Consider the following 23,263-nt stretch of genomic DNA (forward strand, 5'->3'; position numbering starts at 1 on the left):
AAAGATGATACCAACAGATGGAGAGATATACCATGTTTTTGGATTGGGAGAATCAATATTATGAAAAATGACTATACTACCCAAAGCAATCTACAGATTCAATGCAATCCCTATCAAATTACCAATGACATTTTTTACAGGACTAGAACAAAAAATCTTAAAATTTGTATGGAGACAAAAAAGACCTCGAATAGCCAAAGCAGTCTCAAGGGAAAAAAACAGAGCTGGAGGAATCAGACTCCCTGACTTCAGACTATACTACAAAGCTACAGTAATCAAGACAGTATGGTACTGGCACAACAACAGAAACATAGATCAATGGAACAAGATAGAAAGCCCAGAGATAAACCCAGGCACCTATGGTCAACTAATCTATGACAAAGGAGGCAAGGATATACAATGGAGAAAAGACAGTCTTCAATAAATGGTGCTGGGAAAACTGGACAGATACACATAAAATAATGAAATTAGAACACTCCCTAACACCGTACATAAAAATAAACTCAAAATGGATTCAAGACCTAAATGTAAGACCAAACACTATAAAACTCTTAGAGGAAAACATAGGAAGAACACTCTTTGACATAAATCACAACACAGCAAGATCTTTTTTGATCCACCTCCTAGAGTAATGGAAATAAAAACAAAAATAAACAAATGGGACCTAATGAAACTTAAAAGCTTTTGCACAGCAAAGGAAACCATAAACAAGACAAAAAGACAACACTCAGAATGGAAGAAAATATTTGCAAATGAATCAACAGACAAAGGATTAATCTCCAAAATATATAAACAGCTCATGAAGCTCAATATTAAAGAAACAAACAACCCAATCCAAAAATGAGCAGAAGATCTAAATAGACATTTCTCCAAAGAAGACATACAGATGGCCCAGAAGCACATGAAAAGCTGCTCAACATCACTAATCATTAGAGAAATGCAAATCTAAACTACAATGAGGTATCACCTAACACCAGTTAGAATGGACATCATCAGAATTTCTACAAACAACAAATGCTGGAGAGGGTGTGGAGAAAAGGGTACCCTCTTGTACTGTTGGTGGCAATGTAAAATGATACAGCCACTATGGAGAACAGTATGGAGGTTCCTTACAAAACTAAAAATAGAATTACCATATGATCCAGCAATCCCACTACTGGGCATATACCCAGAGAAAACCATAATTATAAAAGACATATGCACCCCAATGTTCATTGCAGCACTATTTACAATAGCCAGGTCATGGAAGCAACCTAAATGCCCATCGACGGACGAATGGATAAAGAAGTTGTGGTACATATACACAATGGAATATTACTCAGTCATAAAAAGGAACGAAATTGGGTCATTTGTAGAGACGTGGATGGATCTAGAGACTGTCATACAGAGTGAAGGAAGTCAGAAAGAGAAAAACAAATATCGTATATTAACGCATGTATGTGGAACCTAGAAAAATGGTACAGATGAACTGTTTTGCAGGGCAGAAGTTGAGGCACACATGTAGAGAACAAACGTATGGACACTAAAGGGGGAAAGCTGTGGGGGTTGGGGATGGTGGTGTGAATGAATTGGGTGATTGGAATTGATATGTATACACTGATGTGTATAAAATTGATGACTAATAAGAAAACCTCCCACAAACCTAGCATCTATTAAACATAACATGCTATGAGATGAACAAAGAAACGATTTGAAATTCAAAAAATTTAAGGCAAATAGTATGCTCACCATTAAAGTCATGACGGGTTAAAGAAATATTCTATACAATAGTGTGATTAAGCAGTATATTTTGTTCACTATAGATCAAGAAAGCTAACCAGCATTTCTGCTATCTTCTTGACATAGTACACATACAACACCCACTCATTTTCCAGTCTCTTTTCATTGTTAAACTATTCTTGTTCTTAATGTTCTGCTCTCTGGGGAAACTGCAACACACAAAACAGGAAGTTCTTTAATACAACTTACAATTTTAGAAGGGAAAAACCCAAGCAACTGATTAAGAAATGAACATTTTATTCAAATTGTTGTTTGATTTTCATGTCACCAAATAACTGGCATGCTTTTAATCATCAAACTAAGTTGAGTAGTTTACTTGGCATCAAATGTATAATCAGATATAATATTTGTATATTTAACAAATATCAACAAGCTGGGTAATCTATTATATCAAATTAGCCGCCTTTACTCTTTCCTGAAAAGAAAGGATGTCTTTTTCAATGTACATTTTTTCTAGGAGCAGTAAATATTATTAAAAAAAGCCACATGGAAGAAACAGTTACAAAACAGTATGCAGCCACCATCATCTGTAGGATTTGAGAAGTCCATGGAGTGTTCAGGTTCATCAATCATGACGGAACTAGATCCCATGTTAGATTTTGATAGCCAAATAACTCAATTTATCATTACACCTACTAAAACTATAAGCAACGTAATTTATCCTCTTTTGATCGCTTAGTGGCCACCATAAAACTCTGCACTGTCTCTGATAAACATGACCTCATTTGCTACTGAACAATGCTGAGATACAAACAAGCTTGATGTGATTTTGTGAAAACAAAGGGCACCATTTTAAAATTTGAAGAACCCCCTATTGGTTTAATGATTCCCTTTCTCTCTTCAATACAAATTCCCAGGCAGAAAATGGCCTCCTTGGCTTTCAGCTACAGTCATTTTTCCATCTAGGTTGAAGGGGTGTCTTCCCTAATGATTTTGTTTTCTACACTAAAATCTCTTCCTAGTCATTAATATCTCAAGATTCAGAAGCTTCTATATTCTTTTGTATTCAGAAGCTCCACACACTAGTTTTGTAATATCATTGCTATGTTCCTGTTCAACTTTTCCCACATTTAATACTTCCTTCACTTGCTCTATATCAAAAAGCTTGTCCACAAACATTAATACAGTTCCGGTTATATGTAAGGCATATTATTTTCATTGCATTTGTTGTCTGAGTATGAAGGAATAGGCTTAAATATTTCAAAAATCGATGTTATCTGTTCCTGTAAGATTTATTCCAAAAAGAATACCAATGCCCTTTCATCATGAGAAATTTGCAAAAATAATGATAGGTCATGGTTTTTTTCTAGACTAGCCTTGAAATATCATACTTAACATAATATCAAGCACAAACAATCATGATAGGATCATAAGCACAGCATTTTAATGAAACATTATTTCTCACCAGATATATCTAGCTTCCTGATATCACTTTAAGATAGGAAAGTAATTTTTCAAAAAAACAAAGCATATGATTCACTTAATTGTGTTTGCTTTTGAAATTACAGGGACTTTGCAAAGTTCATTGGATCATAGATAGGGGCAATGGTTCAGTCTGAAGCACTCAGAAAACTTTATCTGGCTATGGGGCTTTAAGCAGATGTTGAGGGTCACAAAGCTTTTTTCTTTTTTACCAACCAAAACAAATACTTTTTATTAAATCTCTTTTTTTTAATTGATTAAATCTCAAGATTATAAAGGACTTTTTGAAAAAGAAAGATCTGGTCTTCATCCAACGTTTGAAACACTTCCACCTCCCATTACCAAATATTCATTGGTCCTCCATTTAAACAAGGAAAGAGATATAACTCAGTGCTTCTCAAATCAGAATCATCTAACTTGCTTCTAATAATTCAGATCCTGATCAACTTAGTTATGCACACATTTTTCATGGGGTTTTTGGTAAACACTAACACTTAGTTATAGGTGAAAGTTATGGGTTTCATCTCCACAACCCCCTGAAAGCAAGCTTCAGACTGAATCCTGACACACACATTTCTCAGCAAACATGTGACAATCACACCACCAATTTGGCAAAGCCCGATGGAGTTCCAGCTCTCAATTCCTTCCTCTAAGAGCTCCGACAAAACATTTCATGGACAGTTCACTGGAGGCAAAGGAAGCAGGATTCAGCCAACTATCTAGTCAGAGTCAGGAGACCAGGAAGTCTCCAAATTAGTAGCTGAAACAGGCCATTGACGAATCAAGCTCTGGGTGCCATTTCTGAGGATGCAGACTGCTGGGCCTGCTATATTCTTATGGCCCAGGTATGCAAGGTTGTGAGGGTCTCTACAATACAGCCAGAAAATCCACATATAATGAACACTAATAATTTCATCAAGAAATACCCAGTTCTGATATTCATTAATCGAATAACAGAATTTCTGATATTCACTGGAGATTAATATAATTTAATTCCCCTGGTTTGTGGACCTTTGATTAAATGTTAGCTAATGACCCTGGAGTATATATTTCTGATTAGGACAACTAACCACAAAAAGGGTCTAGATTAAAACTAAATCATACATACATGTTCATATCACACAGTCTATGCTGAAATATTTTAAAGAAGATGATCCAAGACCTACTGACTCAGAACATCTGGGCCTGAAAATCTGCGTTTTTACACAAGATCCTCATAAGATGCATATGTGTGCTAGAATTTTGTGAACCACTGTCACAGATGTTCTGATGACTCAGGGTGGCACAGACTTGTGTTACAATCCTGGCTCTTCCACTTTATAGCTATTTAAAGCTATTATACTTTATTTAAACACTGTGATTCCGTTTCCTCATCTATACAATGGTCAGAATAATACCTACCTTACAGGATTAGTGTAAGAGTGAATTTACACTAACTCTTCCCTGGGACTTCCCTGGTGGCGCAGTGGTTAAGAATCTGCCTGCCAATGCAGGAGACATGGGTTCAAGCCCTGGTCCGGGAAGATCCCACATGCTGTGGAGCAACGAAACCTGTGTGACACAACTACTGAGCCTGCACTCTAGATCCGCGAGCCACAACTACTGAGCCTGCATGCCACAACTACTGAAGCCCGTGTGCCTAGAGCTCACACTCCACAACAAGAGAAGCCACCACAAGGAGAAGCCCGTGCGCCAGAATGAAGAGTAGCCCCCGCTCGCCACAACTAGAGAAAACCCATGTGCAGCAACAAAGACCCAATACAGCCAAAAAAAAAAAAAAAATTAAATTAATTAATTAATTTTAAATAAATAAATAGTATAAAAATTTAGGTTTTAAAAGTAAAATTCTTAGCACAATGATTTGCATATATTATGACTAAGATTTATATGAAATATCCTAAGTTTTCCTTCTCCAGGGAACACAAATCCTGGCTAATACTCTGACTTTTCTATACCCCTTTAAACTGGAGTGTTCACCACTGAATGAACTCTCCCAATTGTGATCTGAGTAAGCAATTAGAGAATAGAATTATTACCATCTTTGTTCCAGAAAGAACTTCAACAAACATTTTTGGAGATCATTTCACACGGTTGATTTGATCTTACTCAATTAAAATACAGAAGTATTCCTTATATATGCTGTTGCAAAGTCAAGTTTATATGTTCTGTATTTTTGGGGGGGAAACAGATGCGAGACTATATATCCTGTTGAATTTCATCTTGTTGGATGCAACATATCAAGACATTTCTGAATTCTTATTCTGTCATGCAACCTATTTGGTCTCTTCCACCTTCATATCATCTCTAAATGGGATTAGTATACCCTTAAATTTTTCAAGTCTTTGATTTTACAAAATGTTGAACACACAAGAATGTTCCAACCAAGTTGGAGTCATCACATTTTGTGAGGGGTTGTCATACCAATAACTGGTCTCTTCCATTGTTGTTACATTCAACTAGTGGTTTCCCATTTTCTCTACAAGACTATCATGAGCAAGAATGTGTCAAATTCCTTCATACAGGCCAAAGAACACCATGTCTATGGTAGTAACTTAGTCAGTCTGATAATTTTTATAAAGAAAAAATAAATAAAATTGGTACAACATGATTTACTTTTACTGAAATGATACTGGGATCTAGGAACCTCCACTTTTTGCTTCTAAATAAGAAGTAGGTTTTAACTCATGTATCAATAACAATTCATTGGCTGTGGCTACCTAGAGCATAATTTTGACAATGATTCTAGGTCTGGTCCAAACACAGCAGTCAGGGATGCCATGATCTGATTATTTTGCAATATCTTCCATGGATATACAAGGTAAGAAAGTGGTAGCACGCTTGTAGCAGATTTATATGTCATCCTTGGCCTGGATTTTGAAACTCTAGGCCTTAATTTACTAGACTCTAGAATCTTATTTGTCCTGCCATTTATCGAGTCCATCTTTTTCCTCCTGTGGACAGAATGATATGTACCAACTTCCCAGTTTGCCAATGTCTCTTATTTTTCATATGTCTCAGTAATATGATTTGTGAGTTTTCTTAGTACCATAGAATGTAATTCATCTGGGTGAAGAGATTTTAACTTATTCACAGCAAGAAAAGTGTTCTATTATAATGTTTTCAACTATATTGAGCTTCTATTTGTTTTTACTAATCTTTCGATAGTTTTCCATTAAATGATTGGTCTCAATGGCAGATTTTATCTTCCAAAGATAGCCACAATACTCCCATCCCTCATGGTTTCTTATAATGTCCTCTTGACAGTCCACGAACCTAGACAGATCTTGCAACTCCCTCGACCTGATGGCGTATGATAAAAGTGATATTATGTGACTTCCAAGCTAGGTTGTAAAAATAACACACACTCCCACTTTGTTCTCTCTTGGGATATTCACTCTTAGAATTCACCTGCCATGCTGTGAGGAAACCCAAACTATCCTCTGAAGAGATACATGGAGAGGCCATATGAAGGTGTTTCAGCCAACAGCCCTGTTGAGGTCTTAGCCAACAGCCTTCATCAACTACCAGGAATGTGAATGAAGAAGACTTCAAATGATTCCAGCCCAAAGCAGTAGAGTCACCTTCAGCCTTCAAATCTCACTAGTGGAGGCCCAGATATCACAGAACAGAGAAAGGTTGTCTCTGTTGTGCCCATTTGAATTTCTGAATCCCAGAATCCAGGATTGTAATAAAATAGCTGTATTATGCCAGTACATTTTGGGGTGGTGTGTTGCACAGCAATAGTAACTGGAACAATCTCCTTGACGGAATAGACAAATGAAAACTAGAAGCTTGTTCCTCAAATGTCACTGTTTCTCAGTTACCGTCTGCCTTGGAAACACCTGATATGCTTGTTAAAATTCAGATTTCTAGACACACACACACACACATGAGCACACACACACACAAAATGGTCCTGGAACAACTATGCCAAACCCAAAGGAATGGTGGAATCACTGCCCTGGAGAAGGCCGGTGGTGTATGTGGGTGGAGTGATCTGGACATTAGAGCAACCTGAGCTTGAACTGAGAAATCTCATTTCCTGACCACTCCGGAAACAACTGGCACTGTTTCAAAAGTCCTAGTTCCAACATTCAAATGTTTTATTATTCAACAGGACTGCAAAAATAGATCAGTGTCAGATAAAAATTTAAAAGTATCATTTCAACTTGAAATGGACGATGAGTCGAAGGAGAAAGTTATTGTCCAAGACCACAATAACACCACCTTTTTTATTATTAGGACCCCAAATCCTGGACCCGATCCTGGCCTCTCATTGCTTGCTTGGAAGGGAACTGTCCAGCACCACTGCTTCCTGAATGAAAGTCATTAAACCCAGTGAAAGGAAATCGTGGATCAGCCTCCAACCTGTGTTCTACGACTGAACCCCTCCCTTCAAGAGAAACCAAGGCCCTTACTCATCTAAACTCAATCGTGAGCACAGCCTGACGTGCATGAATTCATGCTACTGTCATAGAAAACAAGTCATGCAGAATGGGGCCAGTCTACTCAAAATGTTTGCCAACAAGCACTTCCATAATCCCTGAAACAGGGGAATTCGTAAGTTTGTCATCTCAGAAAAGCAGAATTTTTACTCTCAACTTATCTTCTTGCCTAGTGAGCACTAGGTTCAAAGAAGAACCTAAACTGTAAAATGTATTCAAATAAGAAACTTTGTTATGATTGCCACTGAGAGGTAAGGTTTGCTTTGTAAAATAAGAATGTTAGCAGGATTTCCCTGGTGGTCCAGTTGTTAAGACTCCGCGCTTCCACTGCAGGGGGCACGGTGAATGTTAGGTGATGATCTCTTCAACATTACAAATTGTGTGGGTAAAAATTTGACTGCTCCCTTATAAGTAGCTATTTATTGGGGGAAGGGGATGAGTTGTATTCATGATTATTTTCTTTTCCCGAAATTTAATCATTAAAAAAGTAGGGTTTGGGCTTCCCTGGTGGCGCAGTGGTTGAGAGTCCGCCTGCCGATGCAGGGGACACGGGATCGTGTCCCGGTCCGGGAAGATCCCACATGCCGTGGAGCGGCCAGGCCTGTGAGCCATGGCCGCTGAGCCCACGCGTCCAGAGCCTGTGCTCCGCAACGGTAGAGGCCACAACAGTGAGAGGCCCGCGTACCCCAAAAAAAAAAAAAAAATAGGGTTTTTCATAACCATTATTTATTGAATATACACTATACACTTTGCTAGGCACTTTTTTTGCAGTGCCTTTCTCTTTCATTTTTTTTTTAATTGAAGTATAGTTGATTTACAATATTGTGCTAGGTTCAGGTGTAGAGCAAAAGTGATTTAGTTATATGTATAAATATGTATATATCTATATCCTTTTTTTTCAATTCTTTTCCATGAAAACTAGCTTTGAGAGAATAAGAATCTTGCCATTGATGTCATAGAGTCATGTTCACAAAAGATAAGGACTGAATGAATGATCATGAAATGGTGGTCATGCTTCAGATGTTTTAGAATTAGCATATTTTAAGAACATGTTTATAGCTTTTAATAAAGTCTATTTTTATTCTATTTTCAGTTTGATGTTTTTAATAAGGAATGCAAAGGAAACAGGATGCCAGTGCAGTCATTCAGATAACAAGATATTGGGCTAGATGCTTAAAATGCAATTCTGAAACCTACATTTCCTAAACAATAAATTGTAAAGACCAATCCAGATTTTGCATTTTCTGGCAAAATGTATCCCTGCTCCTTTTTGTTCTGCAGGCATTTTTGTCCTACAGTCTATGCATGGCTCATATTTGCTCATATACAGGACGACGTATTTTGTAGTTTGACTCCTGTCTTCTATAAAGGCTGTTATTTAGATTTATTCATCTGGACTCTGAGTATGTAAGTTAGGATGATCAAATGGTAACCGTGGCAACAGAAAGCAGGGTTCACATCTTAGCAGGGTCATGTCATTCTTTCCCACACTGCAGAACTCACATTCTAAGACTAATCCAGTATCTAAAAATAAATCTCAGGACAGCTCATGTTGCCATTTATGGGAAAATATGACTGAGTCAGTTAACTAATCTTCCTGTTGCAGAAAAAGAATCCCTCGTCAGTAAACGAAAAGATCCTGGTTTTAGGGAAGTGAAATGACAAGGAGAGAGGGAGAACATTCTTCTCTTCCAGAGTAATTTTTGAAGCTTAGAACTACCCCATAACCAACAGGAATACAAAACCAGATCCAGTGAAAAGACCTACAGTAAAGGCAATAATAACTTTAATGAAATAACTATTTCACAGTACTTATGATATGGTGGCAAAGTAGTCACTAAAGAATTCCTCCAACTGGGATTTTCTCACCAATGGACCCGTACTGTTTAAGTACTTGGTTTTGTTACTGGCTCAATCCCAGGAATGTCCATGGCCTCAATCATGCTGTAGAGGGGCTGGTTCACAAGCTGATTGCACACATGGCCATGGTCTTATCTGCCCTTGGTCAGCCATAGTCATGTGTGAGAGGCAAGTCTGATACTTCTTCTTAAGCCCACTTTAAAGTTTATAATGAGGGGCTTTGTTTTCATTTGCTCCTGGGGCTTCATATTAGGCAAACAGAGTTATAGAAACTGACAGAATAAAAAATTTAACTTACTTGCAAAAATACTACTATTGAGTATCCAGTCTGGTGCTTAAACTAGCTGGACACAGCTAAACTTTTTAAATCAGCTTTCCTAGTTTATTATTTTATTTCTCAATCTTAATTATACTTGTATTTTTCTTAGCTCAGCTCCTTACATATCCCCAATTTCCATCACTAGTCTTCCCACATTCCTATTCTGAAACCGAATTAAAATTATTTCTATTATACAACAGTGTTATCAACTGCAGTCTAATGTTATACACTAGATCCTCAGATTTTATTCATCTTATAAATAAAAAGTTTTATTTATAAGATGAATTTATTTATTTACTGAAAGTTTGTGCCCTTTTACTAAGCTCTCCCCATCTCCACCACCCCCCAGACCCTGGCAGCCACTTTTAACGCTCTCTGTTTCCATGAGTTCAATTATCAAATCATCACCTTGTGTACTTCATCTTATGATTTTGTTTGTGAATTATATCTCAGTGAAGCTGGAGAAAAAGAAACTTTTTGGGCTTCCCTGGTGGCGCAGTGGTTGAGAGTCTGCCTGCCGATGCAGGGGACACGGGTTCGTGCCCCGGTCTGGGAGGATCCCACGTGCCGTGGAGCGGCTGGGCCCGTGAGCCATGGCCGCTGAGCCTGCGCTCCACAGCGGGAGAGGTCACAGCGGTGAGAAGCCCGTGTACCGCAAAAAAAAAAAAGAAACTTTTTCTCTTTCAGCTTCATTGGACATTAAGGAAGGATGTTTCCTCTGTCTATTTCAGTTTCTGGACCTTCCTTTCAAGCTTAGGCCGTTCATCTCTACGTAATAATATTTACCCAGTTTCCTATTTACAGGGACCTCCACCCTGCCAAGTACAGAGTTTATTTCTATTCTCTCTGATTCCATTTACAGTATTTAAAGGGTTCAAGTAGTTCTAGCATAGGTACAGACATAACCTAAGACTGACTCACAACAAAGATAGATGAAATAAGTTGATTATTTAACAATATAATGTTTATATATTGTAAACAAAATGTGAGTGTGTTTAAGGCACTTCGCAGAGAAGAGATTGCCACAGTCAGAGCACTTCTCTTGAGAATAAACCTGACTTGATGGGCCAGGAGCAGACAAGACAGAGGACTGGAGACTCTTTTGTGCGATTCTGGAAGAAGGGGTTGATGGTGAAAGAGAAAATAAAGCTATTACAGAGTAACTGGAAAAGGCAGTATGTGACGGCTAGAGAGAAGAGTCTGAAGATAAAGACAGTGAGCTAGTTTAAGTACATGACCGTGCATGGGTAACTTATCTTCCTGAAAATAGTTTGTACCGTGAGATGCTTTCACAGCACAGAAGGTAGTTCTGTGGCTTAGCCAGCCAACCAAATGGGAACAATCACAAGGAAGAGGGATGATGAGGAACTATGCATTCTCCAAATCTCCACCTCCAGGAAAGAAACTTTGAGAGGTAGCAGCCACAGCAGAAAAACTACAAGCAGTGCAACCAGTCACCTATCTACTTGAGAGATAAGCAGGGCACATTGAGTCTAGATTACACTGTATCTTTTTTTGGAGGGATGCCAGTATTTAAAGTTGCTAAATTTGAGCCAAGAGATGTGGCTCTAGCCCTTTGTGGGGCAAAGCTTGGAGGCTCATGTCTTCTTCATTTAGCAGAGCACCCACGACTGAGGTGTGGGACATAAGAACATGGGTGGTTTCTCAGAAGGTCAGATCAGAAACCAATGCAGCCTGACCTTGAGACGGCTTGAGTGTAAGCACAGCAGCTCTGCCCTCCATGACACTGTCCACAAAGACTGGGAAGCACCCTGAGAACTTCCAGTGCCTTTTATTTACCCAAAGATTAGAGTCAACTCCTTTCTCTCTAGTTTAAGGCAGTGAATGAAAGACTTAGGCTATTAGAGAGATTTATAGCATAGTGCTTTTTATTCTCTACTCAAAATAATATTAAATAACAATCAAATATCTCCAGTTCTAGCTTTTCAGCTTTCTGCTGGTGAAATTTCTTTCCTTGATTTATTCCCAAAGGCTAAACAGTGGGGCTTCCTTGGTGGCGCAGTGGTTGAGAGTCCGCCAGCCGATGCAGGGGACACGGGTTCGTGCCCCGGTCCGGGAAGATCCCACATGCCGTGGAGCGGCTGGGCCTGTGAGCCATGGCCACTGAGCCTGTGCGTCCGGAGCCTGTGCCCGCGTACCGCCAAAAAAAAAAAAAGGCTGAACAGTGAAGACCACTCCACCAAGTCAGGAATGTTAGACAAAGAGAGGTCTTCCCTTCAGCAAGCTCTGTGGACATAACCTGGTTTCTTCTTCCCTGTAGGCTAGATGACATGTCTCCCTCTTTTATACCAAACAGAAATGACAATGATGAGATCCAGTTATAAGTCTTCTTTTCTTATGTGGAGCTCTGAGAGGTGGGACTTCCTCTATTCTCCAACGTCTAGAAATATCAAAGAGTAGCATGTGACATGACAGAGCAAGATAGAAAGATTTTGAAGATTTCATGCCTTCCTTCCTCCCCCTTATGGTTAATTATATAAATCATCACTTAGGAATGCAGCAGCCGAAGGCTTGGGACACTATAATATCCCACGACAGTTTATCAAGTCCATACACTTTTCAGATGAAGAAAGGATTGTCACAAATGAGTAAGAGACTTGGATTCCTAAAGCAGAATTGTTCCGGGTCTCCTGGCATTCCAATTATGGATATATTAATTATGACTCAACTATTTACTTGAACGGATTATGTTTGTCCAGCAATACGACATGGTAGTGCTCTCGAACATTCCATGTGCTTTCTCTTCCTACACGTCCCAGCCACCGTGGTTAGGTTGGGACCATGTGCCTGGTTCTGGCTAATGCCTGTGAACAGATGGGAAGTGTGTCACTCTCCATTTGAGGTCCTTAAAAGTAGGCAGGTTTTCCATGCTCTCTCCGCTTGCACCAGCAACCCTGCAGAGAGCTGGTATTCCCGCACTGCTCTTGGGCGGTGCAGTGCCCTGGAGTGCCAGGCACTTGGCATTGGACTTTCTGGGAGCAAGAAACAAACCTTTGTAATGTTTAGCCACTGATAGTTCAAGGTTCATTCGTACCTGATACGTAGTTTACTCTAGCTTGACACATTCAAAGGGAAATGCGCTTTATGAGTTTACTAGCTATTGTCCAAAGTAGTGCTTTTGCGTGTTTGTGTGTGACAAAGCTATTGAAACTTCAAATCCAAGTGTTCTCAGTGAACAAATCTTTGTTTAGATTAGTGGCTAAAAATTCTGATTCTGGGCCTGGGTTAAAAATCCAGGTTCCATCACATACTAGCTCTATGACTTTGCGTGGCTTACTTAACTCCAGGAGCCTCAATTTCTATATCTACAATATGCAGTTAATAATATTACTCAGTTCAAAACCTGTTGTGAGGATTAAATGAGTTAAATTATATAAAGCAAAATGGACACAATCAACGTTATTATTAGTATTATTTTAGAGAGTTTCATCATAAAATTGTGGTCATGAGGCTCTTGATAAAATTGAATTAAAGTGATATCAGGATTGTGGGGTGAAGAGCAGATGATGATGATGCTGTAGCCAAAATAATGGTTGTCAGATTGAAAACGGTGGAGGTTCTGGAGCTGGTAGGGGTGGCTGTGATTGTGAGGGTGGTGGGCTATGGGTCTAGAGAAGAGTCAACAGGTTGTACAATCAAAGTCTGCCAGCATAAATCTTGCCGGGAAACTGACTCATAGTGCAAGGCCAGCTATGCTCATCTCCATTTTCCTACCTTCATTTCAAATACAGATGCTCTTTGAAAGACTGTGATAAACATCACCCAGCAAATCCCTTCCCTTAAACCTTTACTTTTTATTTTTATTTATTTTTAAAATTTTTTAACACCTTTATTGGAGTATAATTGCTTTACAATGGTGTGTTAGTTTCTGCTGTATAACAAAGTGAATCAGCTATACATATACATAGATCCCCATATCTCCTCCCTCTTGTGTCTCCCTCGCTCCCACCCTCCCTATCCCATTCCTCTAGGTGGTCACAAAGCGCCCAGCTGATCTCCCTGTGCTATGCAGCTGCTTCCCACTAGCTATCTATTTTACATGTAGTAGTGTATATATGTCCATGCCATTCTCTCACTTCGTCCCAGCTTACCCTTCCCCCTCCCCATGTCCTCAAGTCCATTATTTACATCTGCATCTTTATTCCTGTCCTGCCCCTCGGTTCTTCAGAACAATTTTTTTTTAATTTTAGATTCCATATATGTGTGTTAGCATACGATATTTGTTTTCCCTCTTTCTGACTTACTTTACTCTGTATGACAGTCTCTAGGTCCATCCAGTTCACTACAAATAACTCAATTTCGTTTCTTTTTATGGCTGAGTAATATTCCATTGTATATATGTGACACATCTTCTTTATCCATTCATCTGTCGATGGACACTTAGGTTGCTTCCATGTCCTGGTTTGTAAATAGAGCTGCAATGAACATTGTGGTACATGACTCTTTTTGAATTATGATTTTCTCAGGGTATATGCCCAGTAGTGGGATTGCTGGGTCATATGGTAGCTCTATTTTTAGTTTTTTAGGGAACCTCCATACTGTTCTCCATAGTTGCTGTATCAATTTACATTCCCACCAACAGTGCATGAGGGTTCCCTTTTCTCCACACCCTCTCCAGCATTTATTGTTTGTAGATTTTTTGATCATGGCCATTCTGACTGGTGTGAGGTGATACCTCATTGTAGTTTTGATTTGCATTTTGCTAATGATTAGTGATGTTGAGCAGCTTTTCATGTGTTTCTTGGCAGTCTGTATATCTTCTTTGGAGAAATGTCTATTTAGATCTTCTGCCCATTTTTGGATTGGGTTGGGTTTTTTTTGATATTGAGCTGCATGAGCTGCTTGTAAATTTTGTAGATTAATCTTTTGTCAGTTGCTTCATTTGCAAATATTTTCTCCCATTCCGAGGGTTGTCTTTTCATCTTGTTTATGGTCTCTTGTAATAGTCTTTATTTTAAAGTCTATTTTGTCTGATATGAGAATTTCTACTCCAGCTTTCTTTTGATTTCCATTTGCATGGAATAGCTGTTTTCATCCCCTCACTTTCAGTCAGTATATGTCCCTAGGTCTGAAGTGGGTCTCTTGTAGACAGCATATAGATGGGTCTTGTTTTTGTATCCATTCAGCCAGTCTATTTCTTTGGGTTGGAGCATTTAATCTATTTACAGTTAAGGTGATTATCGGTATGTATGTTCCTATTCCCATTTTCTTAATTGTTTTGGGTTTGTTATTGTAGGTCTTTTCCCTCTCTTGTGTTTCCTGCCTAGAGAAGTTCCTTTAGCATTTGTTGTAAAGCTGGTTTGGTGGTGCTCAATTCTCTTATCTTTTGCTTGTCTCTAAAAGTTTTAATTTTTCCATCAAATCTGAATGAGATCCTTGGTGGGTAGAGTTCTTGGTTGTAGGTTTTTCCCTTTCATCACTTTAAATATGTCCTGCCACTCCCTTCCGGCTTGCAGAGTTTCTGCTGAAGGATCAGCTTTTAATCTTATGGGGATTCCCTTGTATGTTATTTGTCATTTTTCCCTTGCTGCTTTTAATATTTTTTCTTTGTATTTAATTTTTTTTTTTTTTTGCGGTACGCGGGCCTCTCACTGCCGTGGCCTCTCCAGTTGCGGAGCACAGGCTCCGGACGCGCAGGCTCAGCGGCCATGGCCCACGGGCCCAGCCGCTCCACGGCATGTGGAATCTTCCCAGACTGGGGCACGAACCCCTGTCCCCTGCATCGGCAGGCGGACTCTCAACCACTGCGCCATCGGGGAACCCCTGTATTTAATTTCTGATAGTTTGATTAATATGTGTCCTGGCATGTTTCTCCTTGGTTTTATCCTGTATGGGACTCTCTGCACTTCCTGGGCTTGATTGACTATTTCCTTTCCCATATTAGGGAAGTTTTAAACTATAATCTCTTCAAATATTTTCTCAGTCCCTTTCTTTTTCTCTTCTTCTTCTGGGACCCCTATAATGCGAATGTTGGTGTTTTTAATATTGTCCCAGAGGTCTCTGAGAGAGTCTTCAATTCTTTTCATCCTTTTTTCTTTATTCTGCTCTGCAGTAGTTATTTCCACTATTTTATCTTCCAGGTCACTTATCCATTCCTCTGCCTCAGTTATTCTGCTATTGATTCCTTCTAGGGAATTTTTAATTTCATTTATTATGTTGTTCATCATTGTTTGTTTGCTCTTTAGTTCTTCTAGGTCTTGTTAAACGTTTCTTGTATTTTCTCCATTCTATTTCCAACATTTTGGATCATTGTTACTATCCTTACTCTGAATTCTTTTTCAGGTAGACTGCCTATTTCCTCTTCACTTGTTAGGTCTGGTGGGTTTTTGCCTTGCTCCTTCATCTGCTGTGTGTTTTTCTGTCTTCTCATTTTGCTTAACTTACTGTGTTTGGGGTCTCCTTTTTGCAGGCTGCAGGTTCATAGCTCCCATTGTTTTGGTGTCTGCCCCCAGTGGGTAAAGTTGGTTCAGTGGGTTGTGTAGGCTTCCTGGTGGAGGAGACTGGTTCCTGTGTTCTGGTGGATGAGGCTGGATCTTGTCTTTCTGGTGGGCAGGTCCACGTCTGGTGGTGTGTTTTGGGGTGTCTGTGACCTTATTATGATTTTAGGCAGCCTCTCTGTTGATGGGTGGGGTTGTGTTCCTGTCTTGCTAGTTGTTTGGCATGGGGTGTCCAGCACTGTAGCTTGCTGGTCGTTGAGTGGAGCTGGGTCTTAGCATTGAGATGGAGATCTCTGGGAGACTTTTCGCCATTTGATATTATGAGGAGCCGGGAGGTCTCTGGTGGACCAATGTCCTGAATTCAGCTCTCCCACCTCACAGGCACAGGCCTGTCTCCAGGCTGGAGCACAGAGACCCTGTCAGCCACACGGCCTTACTCAGAGGACTTGTTGGGAAGATTTCCAAGATGCTGCTATTCCCTCAGATTAGGGCACAAAGAGCTTGACTTGGAAGGGTAAGCGCTGAGGTGAGGGCAGCCCATGGGAGAGACAGGGACCAACAACCTTGAAGAACTTTTCTCTCTGATGTGGATCAATAGCACTGTTAAACTCCCCATCGGAGCTACTAGTGTTGGAGGGTCTCCTGTAGAGGCGGGGGCGGGGGGTGGCTTGGGCTTACTGCGGGGACAAGGACACTTGCAGCAGAAGTTCTGGGAAGTACTCCTTGGCATGAGCCTTCCCAGAGTCCGCCATCAACCCCACCCCCTTAAACCTTTAAAAAAAAAAAGATGGTATATGCTGGCTTCGGAGCTGTAGGCAGCATCAGTCAGCACAATGAAATGTGCCCAGCTTCCAGCTGAAGCCACAGTTGTCTCTGTTCCCTCCATCCCAGGTTATACAAGAGGGACCGAATGATGCTGTGGAGTCTTAACTAAATCAAAGTGAAGGACAAGTATGATGGATTTATCACTGCCACTGACCTAACATTGACTGATGGAAGAATTCCCTATCAACCTCTAAAGCAGATTTCTACTGAGACTGTGGCATCACTTGGGATATAGAAACAAAACACCCCTCCCAGGTGTCAAGTATTACTTAAAGAACACATCAAAACCATCAGCTATTATTTTTAAAACATAAAAGAAAACAATTTAAGGGCCAAGTATGTAGGAAACATATTGCATGTGGGAGGGAAGGAGGATTGCTTATGGAAAGAAGCATCATACCTTAGAGAAGGCAACCATCTGGAAATTCCATTTGAGTATCTGAAGCAGAACGATGGAGCTGAAAAAAAAATAGAGTTATCAGACTGTGTGATGAAGTAAATGTTTTCCTGACAACAAAACGTCAGAACCAGTTAATTTCCTCTTTCCCCTTAAGAAATATTTCAGGAAACAGAATTTCCGTTCTTTTCTCCTTTCCAGCTTTTCAATACAATTAGCAAACATTGCAAGGGGAGGAACCACATTCTTTCAGTGAAGGTAACTAGAAAGACCCATTTGTCAAGTGGAAGAACAACTGAGAACTCTCCTGGTTACTGTGTGTTAATAACTTCCTTCTCATTTTCAGAAGACTGTACATTTTAATGAAGACGAATTTTTAAAGCCTGTCTCTTCTTGTTCTTTACAGAAGGTCATAAAGTCATTGATTCTTTGATGGAAGACAGTACAGCTAATTGATGCTAATCTCCTCATTTTACAAATAAGGCCCCTGAAGCAAAAGCAATCATAGATTTTTAGTGACAGAACCAGAACTAGAACACAGCTTTCTTGACTTCTATTTAAGGCATAGTTTCTTTTTTCCTTAGGGCATCTCTGAAAGCAAACAGTTGCTCTAGCTCCTTCATATCTGATCATAAAACTCAGATGGGACATCTCAGATTTCTAAATTCAGATGTAACCTTCACAATTTCTGCTGGTAAATGCAATGGTAGCGATGGCTTTCAAGAGATATGCAGGCATGGAAGGCACAGTTATGCACATGCAGGTATTTATCTTACCTTTGGTTGCCAAGATCCATTCTTCGTGTGATTAATTTATTCAACAGATATTTGTTGAGAGCCAACTATGTGCAAGTATCATTGTGCTGGTTATTTGAAAGAATCTAATCAAAAATAATGAGAAACATTTCGAGTTTTATTCCTAGGCGTAAGATGCCCATCCTCCTGTAAAATGAGCTGACCCTTAAAGGAGCTAAAAAATAAAGATAAAAATAAAAAGGAGGGGGAGAGGAAGGCAAGATGAAGGAGGGGAGTGGAGGGGAGAGAAAAGGAAAATCCACATTCAGGTGAGCACTGTTCTTTGTACAACATCACATTTGAGAACTCCGATCAGCCAGCACGCTGCAGATGGTAGATGGCCACACGACACTGTAATGTACGCAAGACGAAACTAATGCAAGGTTTGAAAGTAAACATTCACTATTGGATTGCCTCAGGGAGACTGGTTAGGACTTACAGGCATTGCCTCCACCAAGGAGTAATAACAGAATCCTGTGTATTTCACACTTTAACCAGGGTTCCCGTGACAAGAACACAATGTAAATAAACGCTAATTTAAAAACTGGCCTAAGATCTAATAGTCATAAGAGAACAAACTGAAAATAGCCCCAAGGCAGCCTTTTCTTTTCCTCAACACTGTGCACATCTGCATTCTAAAATGGCAATTAAGCGACTGTCCTCCCTGCCGCTCTTCTAGTCAAATCTCTGCCATGACAAAAGAGATGGACTTGAAATGCAGTGGAAAAATACCTGCTTTGGGTGGGTTTCTAATCAGTTTTTCCAGATGCTGCCAGGAAACGGTATTGTGCATAATGCTGCTCTAGAAGAGGGGGCATGCTGGTCCCCTGCCCGAGGGCCTGCCAGGATGTCAGCCAGCTGGTAGCCCACAGAGCTGAGGACACCTGGAGTCCCCGCCATGCTTTGGTCCCGCTAATTCTGTCAACTTCTGCCTGAGGCAGGAGGCAGGATGAAATGCATAAACAGCAAGACAATTAATAACAACACTTGAATCCGACTGATACGGATAACAAGCTGTGGAGGATGCAGTCAGGTATGAAAAAAGGAATCTATCAAATCATTTGATATCTAAAAACCTTTCTTAGAAAGTAGTATGAGAAGAAATCCTGTACTTTAGAAATAACATTCCCTCATATTCAAAATTCCACTGGAATCAATTCCCAGAAAAATCCACCAGGGCTTTCTTCGTTCCAGGGTTGATTTGATCAACAAAGACATCCTCATTAGCTACTATGACCACGATGCTATATGAAGTGTGTGTGTTGTGGCTGGGAGTGGATTAATCCTCAAGAGCACAAAACATGTAAGGAGGAAAGAGGAAGGAAATGAGGCATAATACTAATGAAGGTATTGGGAACAAGAATCTGGGTGCAAACGACTTAGTATTTAGAAGATGGTTCCAGGAAGGGCTGGGAGGAAGTGGGGCAGCAAGACGAGGAAGGAAAGCCAGTAGAGTGTGCGATTGAGCACGTGACCACTGTGAGTAACAGGTTCAGTGCTACTGGAGACCTTCTGAGAGACCACGTGGGACACGTTTGAAGAGTATCCCACCGCAGGGTGAGCAAATGCAGTATTTGTCAATTCCTATCCCCCGCTTTTTGAGGGTAGCTCCTGGGATGTTAATTTCCCAACACTCTGACCTACACTGCACATGGACCAGAGATACATCCAGGTGAGAGGATACCATCAGGCAGAGAGATGCAGGAGGCCATCAGTGCATAAGAGAGGTGACTTCTGGGCCAGGTGAAGGGGTGTGGGCAGAGCGCGGACATCATCCACTCCAGAGTTATGCAGAAGATCCATGATATTCGTGCTTAGGAGAGGGACACATTGTCATGGGCAAAAGAAATCAAGGCAAGCTTTCATCTGGTTCTTTAAGGATGCAAATGTCTGAGACAGATTAGAAGCAGTGAACTTCTTTTGTCTTCGTGGTTCCCTTTCTAATGCTGGCATTTTCCACCAACATCCTTGAAGGTCTTAAAATGTTAACACCTTTTTCTATTTAAAGCAAGTTTTACTAAACTAAAAAGTTCTTCTACAATTATCCCCTTATTCCTCATTCACCCCTCAGCATGGTATGCCTCCAAAAGACTTGTTTACTATCTCGACCGTGTTCTCAGGAAGGAAAGTTCTTGAACATTCTGCTAAATCTGTCCTCTTTCTTTGATATTGACTTAGGAATGTACTGTGCTTTAGCAGAATATTTCATGCTGTGGAAATCACACGTATACTTAGTTGTAATGAAAATTAATTTTGTACATTGATAAAAACTTGGTGACAGGATGCATGGTACTGCTTCAGTTTGAAGGATGACCCCATAATTTATTCTTTAAATTAGCTAGACATATGAAATGGAGGGGAAGGTTCCAGATGAGAGGAATGGCATCTTAGGGGTAGGTATGACGAGACATGCTTGGTAAATGCTAACTAAACCAGTCTGACAAGAGGGTAGGGTCCACGCTGAGGAGGAGTGAGAGTTAAGGCTACAAAAGGAGGTTGCAGAGCCAGATTCTGGAGGGTTCTGAGCATCGGGTGAGGCGTAAGGGGACACTGAAGGCATTGCATAAGGAGATGCGATGGCAAAAGCTGTTTGAAGATGAAGGTTAATGAAGCAGACGTGAAACAAATTGGAAAGTCAAAAGGCTGAAGGCAAGGAGACCAATAATGAGGTCATTTACTAATTCAGGCTTAAATTTCAAAGGCTTATAAATACGTCACAATTTATAATCAAATGTATATAGTTGCACAGGTATAACAGAAAGGGACCCAGTTGAGAGAAGGAGTGAAGGAAAGCAACTGTTTCTAAACTGTCCACCCAGAGTGGGTGCCTTTTTCTAATTCCAGCAAAGAAACTATGTGCCAGCAAGCAGCTTGTTTTCAATTAAAACACAAACACACACACACACACATACACACACAGAGAAGTGTTTGCACCAGGTAGGTAGCAGTGGAATGGGAAAAAGAGAACTAGGAGAAACACTTAAATTGGCATTAATAACAACTGTTCCATAGCAATACGGTAAAGACATATAGATTAGAATATTAAAATATAAGATAGATGACACTATCTCAATCATGGTTTAATAAACTTCATTTAATTCAAAAAAAAGTCATCTAGGTTTTAAAATATTCTTAATAATATTACTGAATCTATAAAATTTCTATCATCTCTAACTTGCAGGGCTTGTAAACATAAGAAAACATAGCTGACCATAAAACCAAGTGGAAAAAAAAAAAGTGGAGAGAAACTTTATGCCTTCTTTGGTAATTCAGAAACCCTCAGGAGCTTCCAGAGGCGCAGGTGATTGGTGGGGTAATCAACAATTTCCATATAGTACCACGAAGAAAGAATTGGGCATTTTATTCTCTCAGGTCATTTTAATGCTCTCATTTTGTAATTTATCCTTTCTTTTACAAATGTAGGAACACATTCAAACACACACACACACACACACACACACACACACACACACGCCAAACCTGTAAATACACCCCTTAGAGCTCTTTATGACATTGTTTTCATATGTGACCTTTGCAAACAGCTTACTCAACCAAAATTAGATCAGAAGGAAATTTGAAGGATGTTCCATCTTTTATTCTTTTAAGTTAGCTAGGAACTAACTCTTCAATATTTATGACCACTCACTGAAAATACATGATTCTTCTACTGGGAAAATAAGGTTGCCTTGAGCAGAGTTGCAGGAAATCTGATTTGAAAATCCAAGTTAATAATCTCCACAAGTCTAATAGGGCAATGTTGTAAATGAAACAGAAGTTAATAGGTACAGCAAAAGAATGACCTCTGTGGATTCCAATTAGAAGAAGCATATCAAGGAGGAGAAATGGGGGCTCAGGCCATAGATTGATATGGGTGGTAGTTATAATACATGTCATGAATAAAAAGCAAAATTAAAAACTGAATAGAAGCAAAGCATCTTTCTCTTGCTTATTCTCTAAGACCTTAATTACCTGAAGTATGGGTGTTGTTGAAGGTTTAAATAATTCTTGAAAGAAACTCAAAGCGTTAAGGGCGGCTAGAACATGAGTGTTCAAGATCTATGGATTCAAATAACAGCTCTGTCACTTACTGGTTCAATGATTCGGCCAAGTTACTTACTGCCTTTCCATCTCCAAGTCTATTATCTGAAAAATGGGTGGGTCTAATCATAGCTGACCTGTAGGATATGTGAAAATGCTGAATACAGACTTGCTTCATAGTAGGTGCTCGATTGTTCCATCTCTCCTCTCCTGCCCCTTCCTCCTTGGAGATGAGAAGAACCTTGGAGAGTACCAGTGTGTTCTGAAATGTGAACACACTGGACATTCCTCCAGGAGTAAAGGGTAAATTTTGCCTGTCTAACTGCTGTCTGTTGGTATAGCTCCCTCCTTACCAACAACAGGAATTTGATGGCCCCAGGAAGCAGTGTGGCATGGGGCACAATGTGGAAGACTGTGGGCTCTCAGGCCATCCTACTGGGTTTGAATCCTGTCTCTGCCACCCACCGGCTGCCTGACCTTGGAAATGTTCCTTAATCTTTCTCTGCTTAAGTTTCCTTAGCTGCAGAATGGAGGTTAATAAAAACATTTTCTCTTGAGGTTGTGAGAATTAAATTAAATTAAATTAGGTTGTGACCTAATCCAGGAAGGAATTTAAAACAGCGCTTTATACACAGCAACCATTCACTTGAAGGTAAGGCCATTATACTAAGATTTCAGCCCCAGGAAACAGAGAAATTCAGATTGGTTTTTCACAATGGAGGAGTCCACTTCCACTATGAAGGAACTTCCATGAAGATGCCTTCAGAAATTACAGCTCATTGACTGGAAAAGGCCCGCAGTGGCAGCAATGGAATCAGCACAGACGCAATTCATCCATGAAAGTGGATTAATTTTAGAGCCCACTATGTGCCAGACCTGGTAACGGTATCGCAGATACTGACTCCTCATTATTTGGAGAATTCCCA

General features: G+C 39.9%; 1 long non-coding RNA gene across 1 annotated transcript in view; it reads right to left on the reverse strand.

Annotated features, from left to right (window-relative positions):
* LOC137223811 (uncharacterized) overlaps positions 1–23,263 on the reverse strand; it is a 201,245-nt gene that overhangs the window by 53,034 nt on the left and 124,948 nt on the right. Inside the window, exons 5-6 of the long non-coding RNA XR_010943074.1 lie at positions 17,509–17,566; positions 12,523–12,650 (exon numbers count right to left, since the gene is read on the reverse strand). This is a non-coding gene — a long non-coding RNA (uncharacterized lncRNA). The remainder of the gene's footprint in view (positions 1–12,522; positions 12,651–17,508; positions 17,567–23,263) is intronic.

The sequence above is a fragment of the Pseudorca crassidens genome, chromosome 4, assembly GCF_039906515.1.
Source record: "Pseudorca crassidens isolate mPseCra1 chromosome 4, mPseCra1.hap1, whole genome shotgun sequence".
NCBI lineage: Eukaryota > Metazoa > Chordata > Mammalia > Artiodactyla > Delphinidae > Pseudorca > Pseudorca crassidens.